This window comes from Euprymna scolopes, chromosome 13, assembly GCF_053919585.1.
Source record: "Euprymna scolopes isolate OS-2025 chromosome 13, ASM5391958v1, whole genome shotgun sequence".
Lineage (NCBI taxonomy): Eukaryota > Metazoa > Mollusca > Cephalopoda > Sepiida > Sepiolidae > Euprymna > Euprymna scolopes.
In genome coordinates this window covers 62059239-62084678 of record NC_136494.1, presented here as the reverse complement: position 1 = coordinate 62084678, position 25440 = coordinate 62059239, and positions in this window count along the sequence as shown.

Here is a 25440-nt window from a genome sequence, read left to right as displayed (position 1 = left end):
ACTGAATGTCACACGCTCATGTAGACATGGCACTGAAGTCGGTCAATTTATACATATATATATATATATATATATATATATATATATATATACATACGCGCATACATACACATATACACATACATACACATGCACACATACATATTTATAAATATGCACACATATATATACATACACATATATTCATGTACATACACACATGCATACATACACATATATATACATATACACGCACACACATATACACATACAAACACGCATATACATACAGATACACATACAAATATGTATACATTTTAGCATATGTACATACACATACATTTACCGACTTATACATAGATATATACATTTATACACACACACACACACACACACATATATATATATATATATATATATATATCTTCTCTTCTCTCTCTTGCTCGTAATCGAAGTCGACGATGACCAAGGCATCAATCAGTTCGGCGTCGGGGGTCGGTGAGTCGTGAGATGGCTGATGAGGCAAATCCGTGCTCGGCAGACTCTTCCACACTCTGGACACGTGAAGGCGGTATCGGCAGGCTGTGAACCGGCAGCCCTCTCCTTCCTCCTCTTGCGCTTCTGCTGGTCGTGGGGCATGCGTTGATCCTCTCCCTTGTCGGCTCCCAGGTAGATGGCGCAACGCCAGGCAGAACGTTCCGCAACGCGACTCTCCCAAGACTGGTGGCTGATGTCAAAGTCTTTGAGGGAGGTTCTCGGGCAGTCTTTATATCGTTTCTTTTGGCCTTCTGCTGTTCGCTTTCCCTGGGTGAGTACCCCATAGAAGAGGTGTTTGGGGATTCGGTCGTCAGGCATGCGATAGACATTGCCTACCCACCGGAGCTGGGCTTTGCGGATTATGGTGGTTCAAGAATTCTGTGTCAGGAATTCTGTCTTGCCAGCGGATGTTGAGAAGATTACATAGGCATCTTAGGTGTAATCCATTCAGCTGTTTTTCATGTCTTTTATATGGCGTCCAAGTTTCACAGCCGTAGAGTAGGGTTGCCAGGACGGGTGCTCGGTATACTTTCAGTTTGGTTGCGAGTGTAATGTCTCTCCTCTTCCACACATTGTCTCTAAGTCTTCCAAATGCAATGCTCGCTGTGGAGGTCCTATGGTTTACCTCAATGGCAATGTTGTCGGTGCGGGAGAGGGCGCTGCCAAGGTAGGTGAATTGCTCCACAGCATGAATCTTCTGCCCTTTTACAGTGATGCCGGGTTCGTGGTATGTATCTCCTGGGGCGGGTTGGTACATAACGTCTGTCTTCTTTGGACTGATGGTGAGACCAAAGTTGCAACAACTGGTGGAGAGTCCGTCCATTTCACTTGCATCTCTATCTCATTTGGGGCGTTAAGGGTGCAGTCATCGGCAAAGAGAAGGTCTCTGATGATGTTTTCCCTCACTCTCCTGACTGCCTGCATTCGCCTGATGTTAAACAATTTCCCGTCACATCTGTACTTGATGTCAATGCCAGAGCGACTGTCTTTGAAAGCGTCCTGGAGCATGGCAGAAAACACCATGCTGAAGAGCGTCGGGGCTAAGACACAACCCTGCTTGACTCGGTTGGTCACAGGGAACGGCTCTGAGAGGACGCCGTCATCCAGGACACGGGCGGTTATGCCCTCGTAGAACTGCCTGACAATGGCGATGAACCTGTCTGGACAACTAAATTTTTCCATGATCCGCCAGAGCCCATTTCGGCAAACAGTGTCGAAGGCCTTGCTCAGGTCGACGAACGTCGTGTAGAGGCCCCGGTTCTGCTCGACACACTCCTGCAGTTGGCGTGCAGCAAAGATCAGTCATCCCGCGGCCCGCTCGAAAGCCACACTGGCTCTCGGGAAGACGACCATCTTCAAGCTGTACAAGCAGGCGGTTGAGAAGGACGCGGGCCAGGATCTTCCCGGCGATGGAGAGAAGGGATATCCCGCGGTGGTTGTCACATGACTGACGATTTCCCTTGCGCTTGTAAATGTGAACAATAGTAGCATCACGAAAATCTTGGGGTAGTTCCTCACTCTCCCACATGGATTGGAGGAGATCTGTCAGTCTTACAAGCAGTGTAGGCTCACCAGATTTGTATACTTCTGCTGGAATTGAGTCGAGGCCATGTGCCTTCTCAGAGGAAAGTTGCTTGTTGGATTTGCTTACTTCCTCTGACGAGGGTGGGATGTCGAACTCCTCGTTGATAGGCTCCTGGCGTAGTCAGTCGATGGCTTAATCGTTGATGGAAGATGGCCGGTTTAGAACGCTGTTAAAGTGCTCTGCTCATCTATCAAGAATCTGCTTTTTGTCATTCAAGAGAGTTGTTCCATCTGAGCAAAGCAGGGGGGAGGAGCTAGAGGACTGGGTACCGTAGACAACCCTCAGCGCATCGTAAAACTTCCTCATATCATGGCTGTCGGCATGCTCCTGGATCTCATCTGCTTTGGCGCTCAGCCAGGTATCCTAAATGAGGCTGAATCTGGGCTGCACCTTGCTGCGGATGTTGATGAAGGCAGCTTTCTTTGCGAAGCACTTGGGGTGACGATGATGTACACGGAGGAGTTGGCGTTTCTCCTCCAGGATGATATATATATATATATATATATATATATATATATATATATATATATATATATATATTCATATATACACATACATATACATACCCACACATATATCTACATATATACATATAACACACAAAAACATATATACGCATACATATATACATACATATACATATATATATATACATACACATGTACATAAAAAACATACATATATGCATACATATAATGATGGCTGATCAATTATTACGTGCTTTCAGCATATCAGGCCTAAATGCGTCACAACTTTTCCATCGCCACAGGACTATTTTTATAGACAAACGCCTTAGGGAGTATCTATACAAAGATGATGTTACGGAGTTTTAGCTTTATATGAGAGCAAAATCTCTGTCTCGGTTCAAAATGTTGAGATCCAGAAACGAGCAAGAACAAGATCGCCAGCAACAAATCAAACTGCAGACCAGCTTAATGCGGGTACTTGTCTCCCGCTTTATCTATAGGAAAAGTTGTTATCTCATTAACAAACATTTTGTTTAAAATGTATATATATATATATATATATATATATATATATATATATATATATATACATTAGCGTCCAAAACTAAGGGAAACTTTTTAAAACCGTATATTTGTTAGAAATAACAACTGTGAAAACCAGGAATTTTGACAACTGGTAGTCGTTATCATCCATAATAGCATACTAAAATTTGAATCATTTGAAAAGGATAGAAAAAGAAAATTATAACAACTATTTATTTATTTTCAAAATAGGAACCTCACAGCGTAAGGGAGAAAATTGAGAAAAACAATGTAAACAGCATGCTATATTCAATTTATTCTTATTTCCTCTAAAAAATAAGTCTTACTTGGTCATTTGTTAACGTTGTATCACTCAACACCATGGTGAAACGCCAAACACTTGATAACACTATGAGACAAGCTATTGTGAAGCTACACAAGGAAAAGCACACCATCAGAGAGATTTCAGAGAAAGTGAAACGTTCCAAGAGTGTTTAAGACAGGGTTGTTTAATTCTACAATATTACTGGCAAAATAGTTAGTGTTTTTAAAACCGGCGGACCCCGCAAAACGTTGGCAAAAGAAGATCGAATAACACAGCGTATGTCATTAAAATACCGTTTTAAGACTTGCACAGCAGTTAAAAAGGTTCTGAATAGTACCTCATATGTTCAGGCGTCAGGACAGACTGTGTCTAGACTACTGCAAGAAATAGGCTTGTTTAATCGAACCCCAGGGAATAAACCACTTGTTAGATTCGAAGAATAAGGAAAATAGATTAGAGTTTGTAAACAGGTATGTAAATTAGACATATGAAAATTTTCAAAAGTATTTTTAATTGATTAAATCAAGTTTAATTTATTTGGGAATAATGGAAAACAATTTAAAGAGATGTATTGGTGAAAGATTAAGGGCAAAGTGTACTAAAGAAACTGACAAATTTTGGGGCGGAAGTGTCATGGTATTTGCAATATTTTCTAGCCAAGGTACAATGTTTTCTCGCTAAGGTTACAAACTCGTGTAAACGCGCAGATCTATACAAATATTCTTCAGGCTCATTTTTTTGCCAATCATACAGAATTCAAGTTTCGATAGGGTTAACTTTATGCAAGATAGTTGCACATGTCACAAGGCAAGTAAGATTTCGAAATTATAGATAAGCCCCGCAAAGTCCTGACTTAAATCAAATAGAAAATATTTGGAAGACCTTAGGAGTGAAAGCTATGAAAATACATCCAACTTACACGGCGGATTTGTGGATGAAGCTTCAAGAAGAATGGTTAAAATTCGCATCGAGGATTGTCAAGAAGCGATTCGTTCTTACAGTCGAAGATGTGCAGCTGTCATTGACAGAAAAGTGCTCATTTACTAAATATTGATTGTATTTTTATTGTTTTTTGGCTGTTTGCATTGTTTTTCCCAATTTTGTTCCTTACTTTTGGACGTTCCTATTTTGAAAAATAACTAAGTAATTGTTACAATTATTTTTCTATCCTTTGCAATTTGTTAAAATTTTAGTATGTTATTATGGATGATAACGACTACCAGTTGTCACATTTTCAGCTTTTCACAGTTGTTATTTCTAACAAATATTAGGTTTTAAAATTTTGTACCTTAGTTTTGGATGCAACTATATATATATATATATATATATATATATATATATATATTTATATATATATATATATATTACATATGGATCAACAGGGTACATAAACTTTCAAGATGGAGCCTGACAATGACAAAGTAATTTCGAGGTTTTCATTATTTGCTAGCAATTATTTCAGCTTTGTAATTATTCAGATCACGAACAGAAATGTGTCATGTGAGTTATTTCCCTTTTACAACATAATCGTTAGTATTTTCATTATATCTTTTGTCTGGTATGTAATTATAATAAGATAAAATCTAAACATCTTTACGAAAGTGACTCACACCCATGTAGTTATTTGCAAGAAAACACACCAAAAGGTAGTAGAGGAGGCAATATGAGCTGTTATACTTGAATCCCAAGTAAACACAGCAATTCTTTATTTGTGTTGAAACATAAGATACTATTCTAATCCTCAATTCTGAATATTCTAAAGATACTATGCCTTCCTTAAATAAATAAAACTATTTCATATGCAGGAACTTACATTTATACATACATACATACATACATATATATGTATATATATATATATATATATATATATATATATATAAATGTATATATATATGTGTGTGTGTATATGTGTGTGTTTGTGTTTATGTGTGTGTATATAGATAAAGATATATATATATAGACTCGGAAGAAGATACATAGAGAGAAAGGAGTATGATATAGAGAGTAATGTTTATTAATGCGTTTTTAAAGTATTTATTAAAATAGGGTTTATTTTATTAATATTGCGTTGCTACACATATCGGTTCCTAAGTTGTTATGCTCAACCGATACACATTTTCCGATGTTACTTCTAGCGAAATGTTAATAGATAGGATTGGCGTTAAATATGAACATCAAAGAGAAAAAGAAAATGGAGGTCAAAACGGAAAGAAATATGATTCAGTATAAACAAATGGGAAATAAAAAATGTTGAAGAGCGGAAATAGTAAATAAACAAAACACAATGAAGTTCGCAAACATATATACAGATGTAGAGAAAGGCAGGATTTAATGGCATAATTAAAATACAGAAATCGTACTAAATTCAATGTCAGAGTCTTGGTCCACGGTAAGTATGTGTGCATTTCTATCTGTACAGTTTAAAAGGTGGATATCCTTCAAGTAATTTTTCGAAGAGAATTAAAAAAAAATGTTATTTGCACTTCTAGATTCATATTGGATGTTGATGGCATATTTCGGTGGATCTAACCTCTACCATTCTATATGTGTTTTATTCCAGACGTGGCCACATTTTTATCGAAGTTAGGAATATTCACATTGAACTTTAGCATTCCATTGATTTGTAAATTTTATTACTGTCTTTAATCGATAAAGAACCATCTGCTTCCAGTAGAATATCAATTAGAAATGATTGTTAGCCGCCTCTTTAAACAACGCTACCATACATTTTTGGATCGTTACATATTATCGTGTGTAAGTATAATACAATACATGAATATGTAATATAAAATTACTATTATCGATTTCAATGTTCTTATTCATGTTGTAGTATAGAATTCATACAGCGTCTATTGTATTCAGTTATATAATAGGTCTGCTTAGGCTGACATTGTCGTCAATTACAACCTTCACTTATTTAAAACGTCTTGCCGTAAGCTGTTCGAAATTCAGACTTTCTGTTTCGTCGTAAATGTTAGTTATTTCAATTACAGAAAATGTAAACCTGATCGAATGTACGGTCTTATATATGATGCCACATTGTAATTAGATTAAACAAACACGGAAATACTAGTGCGATACATTCAGATAATATAGAAAATATATAATTACTAACATTGGCAAATAGCCTTATATAAAAGGGATGTAGTTATAACTGTCCTCATGTATTAAACATGTGTGTAAAGTTTATACTCTGCCGTTTAATGTTATTAACCTGAGATCAGTTATATGTAAGCCGTCGGGATATAAAACTAAATTAATGTGTTAGAACATCTCAATTATTGATCGTGTAATTTCATATTATTTTCTTTTCCGGATTTTCTGCTTGATTTCTTTACGAAACCATTGGTTTTTAAATGAGGCTCCGTCTTCCAGTGTAATTACAAATTATCATCTTTTCTATGTTTAATATCTATTTTTGCTTTATTGTCCCATGATAACAGGTTTGATATTTGTTAGGAACTTATAGTAATCTACCATTTTTGGATTGTATGCAATTTTCTAGAGAGGTTTATGACGAATCTAATTATTCAGATGTATACTCTTTCATACTTCAATGACGATAAAATCATTTGAATATACAACTTTATTGTGCTTAATTTTGACGATTCAAATCGACAACACTATTCTAGACTTACCCATGAATAGACTGTTAAATAAAGAGCTTAGCTAAAGTAAAATAACATGTCAATTAAATATTAATATTAGTATTTAGAAAATTATACGTGTTATCAATTATTCATGACTATAACTAACAGTCAACGATTTTAAAATTATTATTAATACATTAACGAGATAATATTTTTTCGGTTTCAGAAATTATCGGTAATTTCGTAACAAAAGCTTCGAAAACGTTGGCAATGCTGAGCTGCGCGTACTGTGAAATGTTCGTACTTCTCCGTGCAATGTAAACAACTTGGCATCGTAATTGCTGAATCCACGGTATTTGAGATGTGTCAAATTGTAAACAAGGCAGTTTGTTTCGTCAATAAAATGGGTCGTAAAAGCGGTTTGAGTTGTTCTGAAAAGAGTACTATCCCGGAACACCTAGCAAAAGGAATAACTACCCTCGAAATATCGAAAATAATAGGAAGGCACCATCAACCCGTGAAGAACTTTGTCAAAGACACTACAAAGGTACGTAAGAGAGCTGATAAAAGTAAATCTAGAGTTGTTTTACGCCGTTCTCTACTCTAAATTTAACGCGAAGTTGTTAAGAACCCTGGACAGATAAGTCGAGTATCTTTGACTGAGGCGGATTGAAAAATGTCTCAAAAGGTACTCGATGTTGCCTTCTGAAAGAAGTGGCAAAATCTGTTAAACCTGTGACTAAGCCTCCAGTAAAACAATATTACATACAAAATCGATTGAAATAGAGCAGAGGACAACATGAAAAGGGATTTTTCCAAAGTTTTGTTCACGGATTAAGTGCGTGTCACTCTTAATGGCCCAGATGGCTGGAGTAGTAGATGGGTCCTAGATTGACGCCATCATCAAAAGCGTTTAAGGCGTCAACAAGGTGGTGGTGGCATTATGATCTGGGCTGGGATTATCAGAGGTACGTTAGTTGGCACATCGAGAGTCCCAGAAGGCGTAAAGATGACGTCAAATGCTTATATAGCTTTTTTGAAGGGGCACTTTGCACCATGGCTGAAGAAGCAAAGGTTGACGTTCAGAAGAACTATTATTTTTATGCAGGATAATAACCTTTCGCATGCAGCAAACAAAAGCAAAGAGTATTTTCAACAACTGGGGGTATCTGGGCTACGAATGATGGAGTGACCTGCGAACTCACCAGATTTGAACCCAATTGAGAACCTTTGACGTATCATGAGAAGACGCTTCTAAGCATGTTGATGCCAATTTCAAAGCAAAGATTAGTCGTGCGATGCTCTCCAAGAGGTATCGCGAGGAATAACTGTTGACGAAATCACAAATTTGGCCAATTCTGCGGACCAACGTCTTTTACAAATCATTCATAAAAAAGGATCGCATATCCCCTACTAATACGTAGAAATTGTTTGTAGTTAGTTTGTTCTAAGCATTTTCCTTAGTTAACTTAATGTTTGAAAATTATTTCAATACACAAGTTATGAGTATATTGTGTTTTTTTCTAAACCTCGTTAATCACTTGACACACTGAAATAAACAGATATTCCTATCTTGTGACATAGTCTCGCTAAATGTGCTTAAAATAATTGTATTTTCTTACGGGAGTAGCTGAATAGTATTGTAAGCACTTTCTCAAAGTTTCATGGTTTTTATTCACTCGTTCCTTAAATATTTAAAAAAAATGTAAACTCGTTAATAATTTGATAGGCAGTGAAGTGTATAAAAACTTAATTTATCTTACTTTTCATAGTAATTGCAATGCCTCTGTTTACGAATAAAATTTCACATGTGCAGAAGGATTTCAATAATGTTATATCGTTTCAAAACAGATTATTCGTGGTATCCTCGACGGGTCTCCATATATCAAAGCATTTTATAATACGAAATATAGTCACCAAGCATGACCCATCTTGCACAGCGTCAGCTATTTATATGCATAGATATTGACAGAAAATTTTCGATCTAGATATGTACACCTTAAGCAAAAATAATTATATTCCATATGCGCAGCTTATATTCTTGAAAAACCAATAACCAAAGAGCCTTTGGCCGTGAACATTAGACGATTTTATTAGACAATTTTATTAGGAGTGTATTAAACGATTTTAGCAGGCAGAATTTGCACTATTGGAGAATCATTAGGGTCGTTCTAATGTAAGACTCAAAATTGTTCACACACACAAAAAAGTTAAAGTATTACGAAAACGGGAGAGGTGCAATAAAAACGAGTGGTCTTTTGTGCCCCAGAACCTTATTTCCACATAGTCACCGCCATTGTTAATGCACTTGTGCCAGCCTATTTTAATACCACAGCGGTAAAATTACAAGGCGCGCTTTGTCACTCACATTTCTATTTTCACTCTGAAATCGACGAACTCATTTCCTAACCGCACAGACATCAACTGCATTGGCTTTTTAAACGTCAATAGACACCAGTGAATATAGATATGTTTAGGTTATCTGCATAGAGAATTTCAATGAGACATATCTGCTTCGACCGTACGTTCATGACATCAGGTTCTTTCTTTGAGTCTCACACCGTCAATATCTGTTCAAGTAATGACTAAATGATTCAGTTAAAATAAACTATAATTTTGATTTTTTTCTGATATATTAAAACGTAATGGAAAAAAATGAGGCATTACCTTTATCTATCTACGAAAAATTAGCAGAAGCGTAAAAGATAGCATATGTTGACGGGCCGTATAATTATCGTACACCGTAAAGCGTTAACAATTTACGTGAATAACAGTTTAATTATACATACTGTGTCAAAGAAAAGATCTATATGGCATGGGGTTTAGTTTTTAATCATGTTGCAAAGCGGTCCATAATACACACATTGAGGCATTCTATTAAAAAAAATAAATTAAAATGTTATAATGACTAAAACGAATAAACGGGATTTTTGATTAGAGAAAACAATGAATTAGAAAAATATTATTTGGTAGGCTTTTATAATATCTTTTATGCTTATATCGTTGTCTTAAACCATTTTAAACAGAAAATGGAAAAACCATCCATAGTTTTGTTTTAGAGCATATTAGCATTTTTTTTAATGCTGAATAGTTTTATTTTTAAAATGTATATATATATATGTATATATATATATATATATATATATATATATATAGCTGTAGATTAATTGTTTGTTAGATATCTTACAGCCAAACAATTCTCTCTTGTCTATATACGCAAAGTGTTACTGAAGTGTCGCTTATCGTAAACTTCTAATTTAATGAACTTACCTTTTTGGCTGGGAATAATCGATTAAAATATGCTAAAATAATAAAACGTTCAAAAGTTCTCCGTATGAAGAATGAATATATTCATTACCTTATGAGACCATATATAAGCAGAATAGCTTTTTCAGGTAGAATATAGATATAAAATACGCATTCGATTTTAGTTCTAGATGCCATTTCACTCAAAAATCTGTCGCAAACAGACGTAGAGATTTGAGATGAAGGATTTATGGAATCACGCTAAAAAAAGGCCCCTGATTCATGAAAAGGAGATTTTGCGAAATCCTGCGAGACTTTAGTGGATCACGTTTTTTGGGAGTGGGGGACTTGTGACTTGACCGACCCAAAGGACGATTGGGTTCTCCACGGGAGGGAGCGGAAACTTAAAATTCATTATTAATACGTGCATGTGTATCTCTTTATTAAATTTAGTGTGCCCGGGCGACAGCAAAAATAGTAAATGATTCTGTTTTAATCATTTTTGATTATCTGTTAACAGCTCTGTCATTTTAAAAGTTGAGCGAAAACATATGTAGCGAACCAGTGCCAATAATGCGATTTCATATATTGAAGAACAAATGTTTATACCTCGACTACAGCCATCTGACCTATGGATGACAAGCATGATCCAAAAGGCCTGGTAACTAGCTGTCGACTTTTCCAGGTGCTATAACATGGGAACTTGAAGAGAGATTCAATCTAGACAAGACGGAAGTGACGCTGTCTTAGTTGAATGGGTGAGGAAAACGCCCCTAATCACCCCGCCAAGCATTATATAATGATGTGGGGAACTGAAAAAAGTAAGTTTTGGAGTTGCTTTTGACGGAGTTTGAGGTTTGGCGTCCAAAGTTGAGAATGATTGCTTACCGCCTCTTTAGGACACCCCGTATCACTAAGCCGCATTACTAAGAGGAAGAGGAAGGGAAAAGACTTAAAGTCTTATTATCGACTATATGAACTCTATATTTGTGAATTATATATATATATATATATATATATATATATATATATATATATGTATATATTGTTTAATAAATTAGTAAACTAGAAGAGCTAAGATTGTTTTCTCTGTCCACTGAACGTTTTTCAATCGGACAGCAAATTATGAATGATTGTTTCTTATTACTTAACGGTGATCGACCAGCGAGACGACAGCATATCAACCCTGACACGAGAAAACTTAACATACACCGACCGCGAATGAAAGTCTGACGTGCGCCACCGACGGGTTTACTGCATTGACGACGATAGGTCACGATTTTGTGACCTGCGACTAGGGTAGCGACACACTCTTGTTCTATAACCCCAGATTGCCGCTTTTGTGATAAAAAGGTATGTCAGCAAGGGTTCTAGTCACAGCTTTGTGCCGTGACCAGGATAGACCATGACTTATCAAAAAACATAACATTGGGTCTAATCACAAAAGGATCACTATAGCGGATCACAGGCTGAGAATTTGAAATATGTTAGTTTAAAACACAACGGATGAGTTAAATCTCTACATCCTCTTTAATCCTAGCGAGCAATTTATCGATTCGTGTCCGAGCCGCTGCATTGAGTTCAATAAACCCAACTCTACAAATCACACATGCACGAACTTAGCGTGTCCATTATTGTGTGCATAGAAAGATTCGCATTTAGACAAGAATTTGGTAAAAACAACAACAGGGCAACCGCAATTAAATTGAGAAACACACGAGGCGACACACAGAGACATCAACTAATATAATGTCGCACCTAACGCATACTTATCATTAACAGTTTTGATATAAAAATCTTTCACTTTTACATATAATGCGTTTTATTTCGATATTTAAATGTATAAAAGCGTTTAAATGGTTACATAATTGCGTTCAATGCATGTAGTCGGCGAATAGCAATCTGGATAGTATACATTCGTGATCAGATAAGACTAATAGATAACTTACACTAAAGCTTAAACTTCAATTTTTGACTTTTTTTATTTATCGTTTTTATATATCTGTTTTAATTATTATTTCTTAAATTCTTTATTAAATATTTTTAATGTTTCTCTTTTTTATTTTTACTTTGTATTATACGTAACGTTCTCCCGTTTATTAATAAATTTCCGTGTTCCTTGTTTGATATTCTTTCGCTCGGTATTTTGATTTTTTCTCCTTTCATTTTTTATCATCTAGACTTCATTTAATTATCCATCTTATTTTTTATCGATCGGTATTTCTTGCATACATTCAAATAAATATTAATATATCTCTATATTTATTTATATGTTACTATATATACATACATACGTATATATATATATATATATATATATATATATATATATATATCTGTACCATTTTATCTACAAATTATGGATTAGTTTCCTATATTTATACGCAAATGTTTTTATTCTTATATATTTTACTTCATTTGACATATGTTACGATATACACCTTCTATTCCCTATATAAATGTACCAAACATATTTTATTTCTAAGTTTTATTTTTTATAATGCTATTTCTTCTCCGCTTCTGATGAGATGCATTTAATTTGGAAACACAATGGGCAAAAGAGATTCTTCTTTTTTGTGTTTTTACTTATTGATATAATATTATAACAAAATTAATTGGAATACTGATTATTCACTGTTTATTTTATTTATATATATATATGTGTATATATGTATATATATATGCATATATAAGAGCAAACAGTTAATAAAACATGTTAAAACACCTTGCAAAAGAGTTAAAACAAAATTAAGGAAACACTTGATAAGTGGATAGCCCTTAATCCGCGGAGTTTCGAAGAAATACTTTCCTTCTTTTTTCATCAGAGGGTAGGAATTAGCAAAATGCGGGATCGGATTTTGCGTACAAAAGTATTTGATGAAACTGCAAGTAAGTCAAAGATCTTACTTGATAACAAAATGTGAAGAAGATGCCGTATTTTGCTAATTCCTACTCTCTGATGAGAAGGGAAGTATTTCTTCGAAACTCCGCGGATTAAGGACTATCTATCAAGTGTTTTCTTTTCAGATTAAATATGTTTTTAACTGTTTTCAAAGTGTTTTTTAACATGTTTTATTAACTGTTTACTCTTATTCTAAGCTCTATCGCCTATTTGGTTTTATCGATCTTTTACATCTGGTTGAGATTATTTTATAAATAGTAATTCTTTAATGTTTATACTTTATTTTTACTATTTTGGATCATTTTGGTAAATTTAACGCAATTAACTAAGCCATTGGGTATTATAAATAAACATGCAAGATTCAAACAAACTCCGTTAAAAAATGTTTTGTAAATCTTGCCCATTTTCAACTTCGCAGATTTGTGCTCTTTCAAAAACATTATTGATGACAGATTGCATAATTTCTGGATTGCGATTGGACTAGCCCCGACATATTGTGGAAATATGTTTAACATATTTAAAGGAGACATCAGGAACGAAATAAGAAAGTTAATTCAAATCGAGAGATTCTGTAATCAGTAATGAATTATTGTGTTGGAAAAAGCACAAATATGCGAAGCTGAAAATTGGGAATATTTAAAACACAATATTTTGCAGGAATAAAATTTTTTGGAATTTTGCATTTTTTACAAAATATTTCCAATGGGTTAGTAAGATTTCGTTAAAAGTACAGAAAGATATCCTAAAAATTAAAGATTCTATTTAAATTATATATATATATATATATATATATATATATATATATATATATATATATATATATATATATATATATATGTGTGTGTGTGTGTGTGTGTGTGTGTGTGTGTGTGTGTACTATTGTATACAATTTCATTTATATAATTAAGGTATATTAAAAGGTATTAGTTTCACAAGAATCAGTAAATAATAGAATTCGTAAAGCTAAATCTTAAATATGTTTTAATAAACAATAGGTGTATTAATAATGTTTTATTACATTATATCGTTTTATTCTATTCACTAATGTTTATAGAATAGTCACAGATAAATACAGGAAACATAGAGATCTTACACCGATATTCCTTTCATCAAACAGTGTAACTCTATATGCACACGAGCCATTAAATGAGCAATACGGCAAATGGACGACCTAGGCTCTAAAATCATTAGACATCAATTAACAATTAGGGGAAAACATTGAAATACCGGAGTGTATGAACTATTACGGTTAAAAGATAAAATAATAAATAAATTTGTTGTTTTCTTATATTAAATGTTTTTATTGGAAAATGTATAATGGATGCATTAGAATTAGATGCGACGTCAATTAGTTTTAAACTAGACGGGTGAACATTTATAAACGGGCGAAGCTTTTCAAAGAAAATGTTGTAATATTTTGTCTTCAACAAACCATTTAATAGAGAAAGTAAAAATGAATCGTATTCTTATTAGCGTATTTTAGTGAATATATGGAAAATGCTCGCCGAATTACCTGACCTCTGCATTGAGATAAAATAAGTGTATATAGTAATATATTACTGAGTTATAGCTTAAACTTTTATGTTAATAAAATTTAGATATAATATATATATATATATATATATATATATATATATATATATATATATATATATATATAAAACGTGCACGTGTCAACGTGATACGGCATAATCACGGTGACACACCGGTTCTCGTCAGGTCACCGAAGTTAAGCAACGTTGAGCCTGGCTAATACCAGATGCGTGACCATTTGGGAATTTTAGCCGTGGCATGTGCTCTCCGCTTATCTCGGCATTGGTTCCAGTCGTCTTGTACCTCAACTTGCCACTGATATGCAAAAATGTTGACTCAGGAGAGGCGTGGTTGAAGATTGCGCAACATTTGCCACTCAAATTTCACGCGCGGGCACCCTTACAGTGGGTATCCATAGTCTGTCAAGACTGAAGGAAGCCTTTTTTATGTGTGTAAACACCTCAGTGTCTGTGTGTGTGTTGTGTATGTCTGTGTGTGTGTGTGCCTCTCTCTCTCTCTCTTTCCATTTTTACTCGCTAACCATTGAGATTTTGTATGGGTATTTGCTATGATAAGTAGCAGCGAACTAATGATTGCGGTATCATTCTATGGACAAGTAGTAATTGAAAAGGGGCAATTAATTATTAGTCACCTCACTACCACATATCCCCTAGAAATTTACTCAGAAACTACTGGACCAATTTTGATGTGATATTGTACTGACCTTTGTTATAATAACGTGCAGTGATTTTTTTTAGATGCATCAATTTGAGTTGATATTAGTAGTGATTTATAAGGATTACTATTTAATAAAACATGTTCTCAAATAGAACCTTATTAAACCGTCACTTTGGTATGAATACTCATTCGATGTATAATTTAACTGTGGAAATATTTAGTTTACTAATTTGCTGCCTTCTACATGATGAAGGGTAAACAATCAAGAATATAGTCAAAAGTTTAATACGAAGGGTGTCTATGTTATATGAATTGAAATTATTAGTATTTTCTAAAGAGGAATCGTAACCGATCGATAAGTCTTCTAACAGCAAGAACATATTTATATTTCATAATCCTTTGACAATTTATTGGAATAGTATGTGATCTCCTCATAAATCAGTCAGTATGATATTGTCTGTTTTTTTTCATTGTATAGCGTATGCATGTATAAATAATAAGTCTGCACTAAGGTGATATGTTATGCATTTTTCTTTGCCATGTATATTTTTAGTATTTTCTAGTGATTGTAAAATGTTTCCTTGTTGGAGCATCTCAAGCAGGGCATCAAATAATAATGTTACATCATTGTCTCTTTATCACCTTCTCTTGTCAGAGGTCATTGGGTTCACTATTTTATTGGCAAACATAAATAACATTTTGAAGCGTCTGTTCATGTTTTTCATGAAGGGAGAAACATGTGAATCCTGATACGAACGCACAATCAATAAAATAAAATGTGGTTGGGTAGCGTGTCTCACACTACGCCCGCTCAGACGATAGCCGACTTGTTTTTTGCAAGGAAGTCAGAACTTATCAAGTCCCAGAGGTCCTTCAAGGATAAGGGTTAATAAGTGTACAGTGGTCAATGGGACAATGCCGCAATAATTGTTAGTAGTGGGAATTTGGTAATTTGGATTATTTATGGGAACAGCTCATCAAGAATTTGTTTACGTTGGACTTGAAGACGACCATATTATAGTCAACTGCAATCAGGCAAAAAGAAGAGAGAGCCACAGGTGCGCAGTTCTAAGAAATAAACTTTCTTCATGAAATCTACGATAAGGTTTAAGCACAGAAAAAGAGTGGGGGAAAATTATTGATAGTGTTTTCAGCTAGACGAATGTTTCTCGTGAACGTTTGGCGATGGGGGCCAGAGATTGGAGCTTAAACAAGCACTTGCCATGAACATAATTATAAAGAAGAGAGAGCCTCGCAAGGTCTCTTCTGTGAGAAATAGGTTGCAGGAAAGAGAAAAGAGATTCCCCCACTAGGCTACGAAGTCTGTTTTGAACTCTGTCAAGGCAGGATAGGTTTTAAATGAATTAAAAGTAACCAGCCACTTCTTTCCCCATTGTACAATATTCACAAGATTAGAAGAGAGAGAATCAGTTAACGGTCTTTGATGTACTTTAACAGATTGTAGTGTCGTCAGCATAAATGCCTACGAATGATCTAAACATGTGATTTGGAAGATCATTGATGTGGATTAAGAAAAGAGTTGGGATCAGGAATGACCCCTGAGGGACTCCATGATTAATACTCTTAGCTTCTGATTTCTTCCTATTAACCACTACTCTTTGAACCTATCAGAAATGATTTAATAATTGAGAAGACATTACCAGCTATAGCGTAACTGGAGATCTTGTGAAGTAAACCTTTATGCCATACTCTATCAAAGGCCTTTGATATGTCAAGAGCAACTGCCATAGATATGAACCTTCCGTTAAGAGATTCGCTAATCCTATGATATATCCGTAAGCACACCTGCTTTAGATCTAACAGAACGGACACAATATTGAATATCACTAAAAAGTGTGTTTCTGCTGAGGTGGAAGATTACTTCTTTATTTAACACAGATTCCAGCGACTTACTCATAACACACAGAATACTTATTGGTCTGTACTGATAGGGAGATGACCGATCACCTGAATTCGTAAATACAGATCATACTAAGGAGTTTTTCCAGGGATGTGGGAAGCAATTCTCCTTAAGACAACGCTGAAACAGCTGTGTATGTATGGGAGTTGGTTCTGGTTGAAGCTTCACCTTACCGTACTTCTTGCTTGTAAGGTCCAGGGAGACGATTCTTGGTCTCCACCTGCACCCATAAATATGAAACCTATGTAAAACAAAAGACTAATCTACCAGAAAATGAATTTATAAAATTTATCATCATCCAACTATAAAAGCAGCTGTGGAGATTTTTCTCATGTCTATTAAATAAATAAAAAAAGAACTTGATGCAATAAATTCTTGAACTAGTAATTATTTTTATTTTATTTAGAACAGATGATAGGATTATGTTTTATAAATTTACCACACTGACGAGAAGGGCAACTAGTCTACAAAATAGTCATGAAAATCCCAATCGAATGTCCTGGGTAGAAGCGGTTTAAGCGATTAGTAATGTATGTTCCTGTTTTTAAACAGGTTGGATAAAATATTAAAAGGCACACCACCTTGTAGAAAACAGTGAAAAGTGGAGTTACTTGTATTGAAAGCCTTTACAGGTGAACCGCCCAATACTGAAGATATTAAACGGTTTAAAGGTGGATCTCCTAGTACTAAAAGCATGATAAACTGAATCTCCTATTACTGAAAGCCTTAAGAAGTTAACAGCCAAGTACAGAAATCCTTAAGGAAGATTGCACGAAAGGTTTTTCACAACAAACCATCACTTTCGCGTATCTTTACTGAGGGCATCTACTATTTTTTTTAGATTAGACTACTCGCTTTTAGATGTACGTTTTTACTGTATAATTTTGATGAAGACGATTTATTTTCAAATTGTTACCATGCACAAGAATTTCCATATGCGTCCAGCATCTCTATATATATTAATGAAAAATATTTTTAATTTCAGTTTTGCTTTAATTAAAATGCAATTGTGTCATGAATATTGCAATTACAGAATGTTGTAATTCCATTTTCACGCAAGTTTATTAATTAGAAGATATTATTTGAATAATATTTTTCGATTTAATTATCGTGAATTACTTTGGAGTTTGTTTTCAATCATTTTAATTATATTGATTATTATTTTTTTTAGATGGATATCGTTTAGTGGTTAAAGAAGATTACTAAAAAGACTTTCTAAAGCAATGTTTGTTCAAAACGAATTAGGAAATTCACTAATTGGAAAAAATAGAAGATTTACTTAAAATATCATCAGTGATTTTCTTTCTCGGATTGACGCGTGCAAAGTAATTTACGTGTTTGTACAGTTCATCATTATTCTGAACACTCTCCTAGTCAGGTTTAGTAGGAGAGTAGAACCTACATTTGATTATAATAATAATAATAATAATAATAATAATAATAATAATAATAATAAATGCTAAATTGGTAGAAATCTAAATTTATAAAGCCTAAGCTAGCAACTCTGCACAAAAATATTATAGTGATAAACATTTGAGTCAGCCTTGTTTTCGAATATTGTTATAAAACTATATGGTCATTGTTGTAATAGCTTGAGGAAAACAGAACGTGCAGTATCTTTAACGTGTATATATATATATATATATATATATATATATATATATATATATATATATACCTCTTCAAATCAATTTTGTACATTTTATTAATAAAGATGAATAAATAAACTAAAAAATATATAATTAATTCAAAATTTTAAAACTACTTATGAAAAACGTTTCATTTCTTGTGTTTTTCCAAAATAAATAACACAAAATTAATTGAAATTCACGCGTATTTTAAAATCTTGCAAAAACATAAACAGTGTAATACTTAACGATACGTGTTTGCATTCATGGCGGATCTTGATAAATGAATTGGAAATTTCACAATAACGTGAAAAAATCCTAACACCACTGCATAAACAACTTTAATAGCCCATAATTTTTTTTTACTAACTTTCACTCTTTCTTTTTCAGGTATTTTTTGTTATATTTGTTCAATTACCATTAACTGATTACGGCGTTTATTTCCAGGACCACCGTAGTTAGCGTAAAATTTGCTCATTAATTCAAATTTGCAAATAAAAAGTAGAATAAATTGAATTAAATATTACATATTTTACTAAAAATCTATATATTGGATATGTAAAACTTATGATTTTAAAAGAGCTCGATATGTCAGCGATTTTGGACATAGTAATTTAGTAATATTATTTAGGGATTCCAGAGTGAATAAATCCAGTTGAAATTTTGTGATGACCTTAATAGAGTTTTTAAGTTTGCGTTCTAAAATATTGAAATCACGAATTACGAATTTTGTAATTCTCAAATCTGCTATTTCTATATAACTATTTGCTTTACAATTGCATTTTCTTTGATATCAAGTATTTACTTCCTCCTCTCTCGAAAATAAACTTTCTCCTGTGTAGGATGTAAAACTTTCTCCTGTGTAGGATGTTACACTCTATTTAATGGTATCTGAGTAAAAAAGTACTTCTCGATAGATAAAATAGAAAAAGAAAAAATACGTACGATACAGATAGCAGCAAATAAAATTTATACAGTTTTCCTACGAAGGCAATATTATTTAACGAATTAAATATACAACTGACTTTGTCTTACAATACAAAAATCAACAAGTTCAGACGGACATTTTGTAAGTGTAATCATACGTCATTCGGTTGGACACATTAAACCAAGCAATATGAAATCGAATTTGATGGGCCTGATACATTGTCAAACAGTACACTGGAAACATCCGTCAAACATACATATTTCTTAAACGAAATACCATGTTTCAATTTTCTAGGAGTTTTTTTTCCAGAAATTTCATCCAAACTAGCTTGTAATTCACATAATATTCGATAGTGCTGTTTTAAATAATCAACAAAAACTTAAGCGCAGGGAAATTAATAGAAAACGGTTAACAAAGAATGGAGAAAATTGAGTAAAGAATCAGTGTCATGAGCATTCAATTGATTCATATTTTATGAATTTTTGTGAAAAATCCATTAACCAAAGTTGTTCTTCTGCAAATTCTAAAATGTGTAATTAATGTGATATTTTACATAGGTTTTCAGTTATATATTAGCGCAGTAAATATAGAGTATATGATGTAACTCTATTTGATGAAAATAATCATGTCAGTTATATGCATTTTTAAGAAGCTCTAATGCTTCTCGCGGAATACAGAGCACCCCTGCAGGAACATTTGCGAAAGGTAATTTTTACGGCAAATAAGCATATCCATCTAAAAAGGGGTATGGTAAATGTTATTTTTAAAGCTAAACAACTGTGACTAAATTAATAAATATTGTTTCGCACATGGTCAAAAAATATAGTGAAGGAAACCAAAAACGCGGGGATGTTTTCGGTAACAATTGATATTTCCGAATATGTTTTGCTTATGGTCAGAGTGCAATTGTCCGTAGATATGTTGTTAGGAAGAGACCTAAATAAAACCTAATCTATCTAATAATTCAAGTGAAACATGCTTTCACAGCAAGTTACGAAATTCACTTGAAAAGTTAACCCTTATGAAATGCTTTAATATACATGATCCGAATTACTGGAAATCAGGGCCGTAAATATTTCAGTGGGCAGAATACTATTGGACAAAATACTATTGGACAGTGACCGTGTGGCTGACAAACAATAAACTGTTTGCCAGACAAATTTATGGATAAAAATAAATGAATCGCGGAGTGAGATAAAAAAATAATAATTTTGTTCTTATAGCAGCATGATGGAATGATGGATGGAGGAGAGAAATGCGCAGGAATTCTAAGAGAAACGCAGGGAGTTTTCTAGCATGAGTAGCATTTAGATTCTTAATGTCATATCATGAAAACGTGTCCCCTCTTTTTCTTTCTTAATTGGTTTTATGATATAATAATGCTATATGTGAGTTTTCGTCCTCACCTTTTATTTAATATATATATATATATATGTGTGCGCGCGTGTGTGTGTGTGTGTGTACACACGCACACACACATATATACATCGTTGAAGGTTTCAAATTTATTATTTAAAAGTCATAACATTCGGCCATAGTGAGCTAATATTATAAGATAATGATCTATGCATGCGAGCTTAAGTGACTGATTGTCTATTTAAATTTTAAAGTTGTCAAAAACAAGAACGGAATTTCGTTAAGGGATGACATAATTATTAAAATTATATTTTTTAATAACACCTAGATACGCTAATGTTTCATCCTATCGGGGATCATCAGTGCAGGGTAACACGTTTACTACCGGTCAGGATATTCGAGCCCGGCCACGAAGACATCTCTGACTTCATTAGCAAGGAACAGTAGTCCGAGGAATAATTATACAAATAGCCAATCTTCATCTCAAAAATTCAGAAACGTCATATCAATTCGGTATAGACCCGAGATAATACAAAACTGGAAACAAATCAAAACACTCTACCAAAAACTGGCAAGGATGGCTAACCACCTCACAGTGCCGTGATCTAAAGCTAGTACGACCAGGCTTAACATTGAGACTACCAGTCAGCTCCAGGCGGGTACAAAAATCGCAAAACGAGTAGAGCATGAACTCGTTCGAGACAGAATCTACAACATTCGGTTGAAGAAACATCAATTACAGACCAAAATTTCCAACAATCTTACCCCATTCTTGGAGAGTATATATCAGATTGATAGCAAAACCCGCAACCAAAAACATATCCTATAAGAAATTTAAGGAGATTAAGTCTCGCCAAATAAAGAAATTGGATAGTTTTAAAGCTAAGATTCCAAGTCCACCATTCACCGATAAGAGCCATATTCAACCAAAGTAAACGTCTGCTAACTCCCTCTGAGGAATCAGTGCTGAACAAAGGTTTCAACTTCGCCACAACCATAAAGCGAATTTCATACTAAGATATGGTAGCTCCAATAGAGTAGGCAGCCTTGAATAAACCCAAATCACAACGAGATTAATTAAGGTGGAAAGTGAGATAAGCACTTGAGAATTCAAAGCCTCCAAAACCAAACTTCTCAAAGAAAGAAGTACTGGCTATCAATTCCCTGCGTGGTGACAATTATATCATAATACTATCAGCAGACAAAGGCAATGCTACATAAGTAATGGATAGAGCAGAATATTCCAAGAAATTGGCAGATTTATAGAATTTGGTGGCTACTGTAAAGTGAAAAAGAAACCGACCCTGAAAACGGAAAGGAAGCTGTCACAGATCCTCAGTAAGAACAAGAACCTTATACCACATGCGAAATACAGACAGCTAGTACAACATTATAGCAAGCTACCACACCTATACGGCCTACCTAAGGTTTGAAAGATTGTTAGGGCTCGAGGTTCAGTATGCCATCCATTGAGCCGATGTCTGGTAGATATAATCAACGCAATCATCTATCATTCGTCAAAAACGCATCTCACTTCGTGGAAATAATAAAAATTCCCCCATTTATTCGTGGAAATAATAAAACTTCTCTCATTTATTTCAACCAGATGGTGAGTCCAGATGTAGTGTTCAGGAAAGTACCCACGGATGAGACTCTGACAGTGGTACGGGATAAGCTGACATCGAATGCCTCACTGAAAGAACACACTTGCATCCGAATTGACAATATAATGGAGATGTTGCTTTTCTGTGTAGAAACTGCATACTTCGTGATGGGATCTGATATATATCGGCAGGATAAAGGTTTGGCGATGGGATCACCATTGTCCCCGGTACTAGCCAATGCATACATGGAATACTTTGAGGAAATGGTATAAGAATCAGCACCATTAAAACCAATAATATTGTTACGATATGTAGATGACACATTCATACTCTAGCCCCATCAGGAATATGTCCAAACGTTACTAGACCCTCTAAACTCAATCCGTTCAACTATACAGTTCACAATGGAAAAAGAAAATAACAATAAATTATCGTTCCTAGATGTGCTGATACCTTGCACATATCAGGGGTTTATGTCATCTGTATACCAAAAGCAAAAGCTGTCACGGGACAGTATCTAAACTATAACTCCCACCATCCATATAATGTAAATAAAGTAATCATCCGTTGCTTACAACACCGAGCAAAAGCAATATACAATAACATCAGTGCATATCAACAGTAGATGGACAGTTTAAGAGAAACCCTCCACCGAAACAACTATTCAGAGAGCATGACATCAGCTTACCGTCTTGACATTTTATAATAAATGTTTAAATTTCAACTGTATTTCTCGAGGGTAACGTTGGACGTGTAATTTTGTTCCTTGCTAATGAAGTCAAAGATGCCATTATAGCCGAATTCGAATCTCCCAACCGGTGGTAATCGTTACACTCTCCACTGATAATTCTCGAAAGGATGATATACTAGTTTATGTAAGTATTTAAAAATAATAATAGTTTTATATATATATACATATATATATATATATATATATATATATATATATATATATATATAGTTAGAGAGAGAGAAAGAACGAGAGAGAGAATTAGACCGGAAGTCTAGAAGAGCACAATTTTATTTAATGTAGTAATAATTTTAACGCTCATAGTACTGTAGATATATAATAAGCTCAATCTGTATAGTTATGCTAGAGCTACGATATTTATGTTGAGGATAAAGATTAATAAGGATAAAATATGCATCAGTTTCAAAAGGAGAAGCAAAACAACATTAAATGGAGACTACCAGTTTCTTTTGGTGGCTAATGATTCAGAGAATTTATTTATTTTTCCAAGGATTCTGATTACATATTTCTTTTTATATTTAAATCAAATATTTTTAATTAGGTTGATTAAATCGTTTACAAAACTGTCTGTGTCCTTGTTTTTTTTTTAGGGTTTATACATATTTTTTGTTTATAGAATTTCGCCGCTTTTCTTAGTGCGTCAGCCTCCTTGAGGGTATTATTTTCCAGTCCATGGGATTGAACATACAGCTGGGCGGTTTATTTCGCTGTGATGGTTTTCGAAGTGGTTGGCTTTGCATCTCCTATTCCTTACGAATGTATTACCATTTCGAATCAAATCAAGCTAGTTAAATAGATATCGTTAGATAGGATGGCTATACATTTAGTTTAGAATTGTACGTTTTCATCTCCTGAAACACATCTACAAGTACAAGGAAACGCCCACCAATGAGAAGGAGATACATATAATTTATATCCTCACCCCATTTGTGCTGATGAGGAGAAAATATTAAAAAAAAACTTTCATTGTCAATAATTGCCAATATTATTTGTCAATATTAATAAAACAGAGGACATTTCCGAGAGGATCGTACACTCAATTTGATTTTATTTTGTTTCTTCTTTTTGAGACTGATTCATAATTTGCAATTACCTAGCTTTATCCTCGATATATATATATATAAATATATATAAATATATATATATATATATATCAATTGTTGACTCTCCCCTGCTGAAGTTGAACGAATTGGGCTACGAAACTGCCTCGCCCACTATACACTCCAGACGTTTAACCTACCGACTACAACTTTCTCAAGCATCTCGACATCTTTCTTCGTAAGAAATGCTTCAATAACCTAATCGACATCAGAAATTTCTTCAGCAACTTCATCGCCATCCGAATGCAAGATTTTTAAATACACTTGCTTTGCTTTTACAAAAGTGTGTTTGTACTTATTTCGATCAATAACCGTTTGTCTTAACAAAGATATGTTCATCTGAAGTTAAAAGCCGTAATAACGTTCTGATAAACTATATATATATATATATATATATATATATATATATATATATATATATTCTATATCTCTTTCTATGATTTATTTAGTGCTTGAAGTTCGTGTAAAATTTCAATAGGAATGTTCAATGGAAGTAAACCATTAATCTCTCTCTCTCTCTCTCTATTTATATATATGTATATATATATATATATATATATATACACTAAAACTGGTAATGAGTAACAACCTTAAGACCCTTGTCAATTCTATTGCAGATCAAATATGTGTTTTATTATATATATATATATATATATATATATTTATATATAATGTGTTTTATTATATATATATATATCTTAGTAAAAACCTTAAGAGATTGACCAATGCGTTTGCAGAGCAAATATGTGTTTAATTATATATATATATATATATATATATATATA